Here is a 6,038-nt window from a genome sequence, read left to right on the forward strand (position 1 = left end):
GTAACTGGCCTTTTTAGAAGCAAGAGTGATCCCAAAGTACGGTGTTTGTCAAGAAAGCAAACCCAATGAAGCAATTCCAAGTTACGTGGTATAATAGGCTAATTACATGAGCCCGGAAATGGGTCTAAAAAACTCCAGTACAGTGTAGAATGGACCTGAGAACAGATCTCTCTCGTGAGTGAGACTGAGACTGAGACAGAGACATCAAGTTGTACTTGTGTTGCTAAATTTATTCCCAATCTTTTGCCCAACCTATCTTCCTAGTTCTTTTCACGTTGATGTGATGGGTAAAGCTATTAATTTACTCGGCAAAACGAGAGAGAACTTTCTTTGCAAGAGATTCGTATGATGTGTGAACAATGAAAAAAGCTCGTATTATAGTGTTGGACCAAGCCTGAAACAGTAAAAGAGATACATTTAGCAATGTTGAACTCAGAGGAGCGTAGTTCAATGAGGTAAAAAGACACGCAAGTTATTCACTCACTGCATGTTTGTGTATCGTAGTCTTGTAGATCCTACCAGACCCTAACACCCTAACTCATGCTGAATCTTATATTTTCTTTTGATTTTGACACAAATTTCAAAAAGTGGAGAAATATCAATGCTAAATCTCATAGGTGTAAAATATCTAAAATTAGACTTTTGATTCAAAATCGAACAAAATTGTCATTTTAGCCCATTTTTCTCTATTTCACGCTCTCCCTCATTTCCACTCAAAATATTATTATCTTTCTTTCGGATTTAGGATTCCGACGCTCAAAATGACAAAAAAAAAAAAGTAAGATTTTCATCTTGATTTCATGTTTGAATTGTTGTATGATAGTTTTAATAGATTATTAGATGATTTGGATTGAATTTGATCGATTTTGGAAAAGTTAGGATTTTGAATTTGTATTTTTTTCGATGAAATACGATGATTTAAGATGAAATCCGATGAAATTCATAGCTTTTAACGATAAAATACGATTATTTACGATGAAATTTGAAGGTTTAAGATGATTTCCGAGGAAATACGAAGATTTAAGATGATTTTTTATGAAATACGATGATTTAAGATGGAAAAATTGGCTAAAAGGGTATTTTTGTCCAAATTTGTGTCAAAAATCCAATTTTAGATATTTTGCAACTATTAAGTCTAGTCGTGATATTTCTCCAATTTTGAGGTCCACATCAACTTCTTTCTTTATACACCTCTTTAGAAAATACAACATATATGTTAAATTGAGTGAGAGACAATATTATTTAAAGGGTCTAGCGGTTATATAGCCCAATAGACCTTAAACTTTTGCAAAATATTCATAATTTGCCAATTATAAACAAAATAGCCATAGTAAGATTAATACATGCTGGATTAAAATTAATCCTACTTAAACTCATGAAAATATGAATTAAACTATTATGAACACAGGATTAAAAGTTAGAATGCATGATTAAATTTAATCTCAATGGGCTATAAAGACAGAATGTAAGTTTTATGAAGGCTGGATTAAAATTAATCGAGAGAGAGAGAGAGGGAAGAGAATTTTTTTTTTCTTTTTGAATAGCGAGGAGAAAGAGAATTTAATGAGACTTAATTTTACAATATGAAATCAAATGGTTTATTTATTTATTTTGAACATATAGATTTTTTTTTGTAACATTACATAATCATATAAACCTTTTGTGTTATATGGTTATGAATAAAAAAAAAAGGAAAACTTGAGCATAGCTACGTAGATATATAGTAGATTCTCACCATCAGGAAAAGCCTGTAAATGTACCCGTACTTCGATGATTTCCAATGCGTTTTGTTTCTTCCATTGCTTTTGTTTTTGTGGACCATCCATGTAATAAAAATAAGCCAGTCACGAGTCATAAAAATAAAATATTTAAAATAAAAATAAAAATGAACCCAGTCTCTTTTCTTTTCATATCATTCTTTCTCTTTCTCTGCATTCTGTTTCCCAGACTTAAAACAAGACCTCTCAGCAAAAGCCTTCTTCCCACGAGGAAGTTGCAATCAGAATGAAATCAAATCCAAAGATCTTGTATAATATTTACTCAAGACAAACAAATTAAACACATTACAAAAAATAATGTCTGTCACCTGATCAGCGTTATCGTCATAATGATCAATCAATCCATCTTATGTTTTAAAAGAATTAGGGTTTGGAGTCATAGGACAACGTGTTTGGTGGAATAATGTTTTTTTTTTTTTTTTTTAATTTTCAATAAGACCCACTGACCCAGATAGATGGACGTAAAATAGAAGAATAAGAGGTGAAAGTGTATAACAGTATAAGTTATATTGTGTGGCCATTGAAACAAGAATTACCACATTGCATTTTTGTTGCAAACTCTCTCAGCATATATTAATGTCAAACAACAACCTAAGTTTGCTCTAAATGTTGCTCTCCCGATCAAAACTCAATCTGACGAAAGATGATAAAAGGGACAATGACAATTAAATTGCGGACATGATATGTAATGACGACCAGTAGAGAAGTGCGAATGAGAGGAGTGTTTGTTTGGAGAGAGAAATGCCTGCTTAATTCTCATTAACTATCAATGAATGTACAATTGGGTATTTGTATACAGTTGGGTTATTGTAACAACCAATGATCAATTAATTAACCTCCTAACAACCTAACAGACTCGTCTACGTGGCATCCAACTCCTCGCAAGCTATCGCTGCTGAGGTGGTTGATGCGTGCTCTGCATGTATCGAGTCATGTACTCTATTACGACCTTTAAATATTTTTGGACAAGACAAAAAAAAAAAAAAAACAATGGTTGATTGTTGGCCTTGTTCTTCTCTTCGTCAAGCATCAGGCAAGCCATGCAGAGCCAGGGATTGCAGTCAAATAGAATGAATTTGAAGAAAAAAATGACAACTAAAAAATAAAAATATAAATTTAGGCTAAAAATAATTTGTTTTTAAATGAAGAAATTTTGAGGCAAATATTACAATTTTCAAAAGTTTCAGGGGCAGTAGACTTAGGTCCTTAGTTGGCTCCACCAACGGTCAAGGGTGAAAGTTCGTTCGGAAAATGTCAATTTGTGAAGAACTCGATCGACAATGAAGAGATCAAGAGCTCGTTCGGCAAAACTCGTTTGACGAGGGCAATAGCTTGTTCGACGAGCGTCTACTCGACAAAGGCAAACACTTCTTCAGGGATGGCGAGAGCTTGTTTGGCGAGGACATGTGCCTGTCAACAAGAGCTCGACCAACGAGTGTTTGTTTTGTGACTATGTTCATTTGTTCTGCGGACAAAGGCATTCTATGAGGAAGGGGATTTCATTCGGCTGAAGATGCAAGGTGACAAGGGTCTTTAGACAAACGAGAGGAGATTTCAGCAATGACTCGTCGCAAGAAAAAAATGAGTTTGGTGAGGCTTTGTCTTGGCAAAGGGAGCTTCGGCAAGGGTCCAACTTAGTAAGGAAGCTATCAACAAAGGCATCTCGTCCGAGGAGGAAGAGATTGGCGAGGGTCATTGGTCAATGGGGTCATTGAATGATGGTATACGTGGCCGATGAAGATTGGCCTTTGATGAGCGACATCCCTCGTGAGCGATAGCAATCAACCAACGAGCCACAATGAGTCATCTTCCGTCCGTGAGCTAGATGAGCGACATCAAGCATCGATCCTTAGATGGCGAGCAAGTGAGTCATCGTCATGTGTGAAGGCCAAATGACAAGAGCCGTGATTTTTAGCCTAACGCAAAGAGGTGCTCCGAGCGATGGCCAAATGAGATTATTCATAAACTTTAACCTCCATACTAGTTTAGGACCAAAGTCCAATGTCTAATTTTATCCAAAATTATGACCACATTTTTTGTGCAATTATGTTTTTACCCTTTATCCATTTTCTTTGCTTTTTTTCTCTTATTTCTCTTCAAAAAAACTAACCCACATTATCATAAACCGTAGGATTACTAGCCCTACGCTACGAAGAGAAAAGCTCAACAGGAAGGATTTTTCTTTTTTCTTAAAATTTGGAAAAACTGAGAAAAAAAATCTGCGAATTCGTTTAAAGATTTATTGACATTTTTGCCTTTTATTGAATTCGATGTCAATAAAGAGACAATGATGCCAATAAATCTTCAACGATTTTCCAGATTTTTTGAAAAAATTTTACAGACTTTTCATAATTTTAATAATCGTTCTTGAGCATGAAGCCATTGAAAAATATGATATCCTTCTTAGCTAAGCACAAGAAGAGAGAGAGAGAGAGAGAGAGAGAGAGAGAGAGAGAGAGAGAGAGAGAGAGAGAGAGAGAGAGAGAGAGTAAATAAAACGAAAAATAAAAAGGAAGTAATATTTTATTGAGGGTATTTTTGTACCAAAAAGTGCAATAAGGTAGTCATAGTTTTGCATTTTATTAGACATATTGGATTTTAATCCTAAACTAGTGTGAGGTCATAGTTTAAGAATAATCCCAAATTATATAACCCTCACTATTTTGCTAATAAAATTAAAATATTGGGATTTTCTTAAGTAATTATTGTGAATGACTATATTGCATAAATTTTTATTTAAAATATAGAAATTACTTATAGATCAAAAAGTTACATCTAAATATTCATTAATTGTGTTTTTAAAGTATTGATATAGTTTCTAACTATGAAACTATACTCAAATGTAATATTTATTGTGTAATATTAAATTTTATTTTTTACATTATATCATATGAGTTTTCTTATAAATATATTTAAAGTGCATAGAAGGATTTTTGTGATAATTAGGAGGTAAAACTACGACACAATACACATTAAAGATTTTAAGGGGATAAAACATAAAAGTAACGAGGCTATAGAATAGAACTTCATGAGATATTTTTGGAGATATACACATTATTACAATTTTTTATTTTTACTGAGCTAGAGAGCGTAGTTGGAAATAAAACTTGAGATGAGAAGCAAGAAGTTTGCATAACTATGAAACTATACTCAAAAGTAATATTTCTTGTGTAATATTAAATTTTATTTTTTACATTCTATCATGACTCATGAGTTTTCTTATAAATATATTTAAAGTGCAGAGGAGGATTTTGTGATAATTAGGAGGTAAAAGTGTGACACAATATACATTTAAAGATTTCAAGGGGGGGTAAAAGTAACGAGGCTATAGAGTAGAACTTCATGAGATATTTTTGGAGATATACACGTGATTACATCTTATTTATTTTTACTGAGTTGGAAATAAAACTTGAGATGAGAAGCAAGAAGTTTGCATTAAAAAAAAAATGTTTTTATCTAACATGAGAAGTACAATACAAGAACTTGGCTGGGGTTTTCAAAAGGAAAAGAACATGTGGACAAAACTCATTTAAAGAGCCTAGTATGTGTAGGTAATAGCCTCTCTATAAGTTTAAAATTCTTATTCAAATAAATGGATTTGAAAACTCTCATGAATCACTTGAAAAAATTATGGAACCTAAAATCCTACCTAATTATTGGTAGTATAGCATATTTAGAAGTATTGACTCTATAACTTCTTGAAGTAAAGTCAATGGTAGTTTTAGTAGCAAAAATAGCAATACTAGCTTTCAAAATAACCGCCGTCAATGGAGCTTATAGCATTAAATGCCACAAAATATTAACAATGATCCTCATAATTATTGTTATTTTTATCTATACCATTATTGTCTGTTATAAGAATAATTTAAGAAAAATGAATGGTTAAGGTTATACTTTCATCAATCAACAAAAAACCCATGGCCAAAGATTTTATCAGCATCACATCATATACAAATGTAGATAATTATTGCCATAAAATTGAAGAGTAACGTTCATATCCACATTCTCTACTTATTAAGATATTGAAGAGAGAATAATTATAAAAAAAAATGTTCACAGTGCCACATAAGAAAATAAATCCTCATTGAAGTTGGTATGGACTCTGGACAAGAGCACATGATAATGCCCTATCACTTGTCAAATTCACATATTTTACAATAATATTTTATTAATCAATTTCTCTCGCCTCATATTCCAAGTGTGTTAAGCAATATTCTTTTTATTTTATTATTTTATTTTGAGACTGGCCATAATTTCTTG

The sequence above is a fragment of the Urtica dioica genome, chromosome 11 (assembly GCF_054948205.1).
Source record: "Urtica dioica subsp. dioica isolate 48M chromosome 11, U.dioica_male_clone48M_v1_H2, whole genome shotgun sequence".
NCBI classification, from domain to species: Eukaryota; Viridiplantae; Streptophyta; class Magnoliopsida; order Rosales; family Urticaceae; genus Urtica; species Urtica dioica.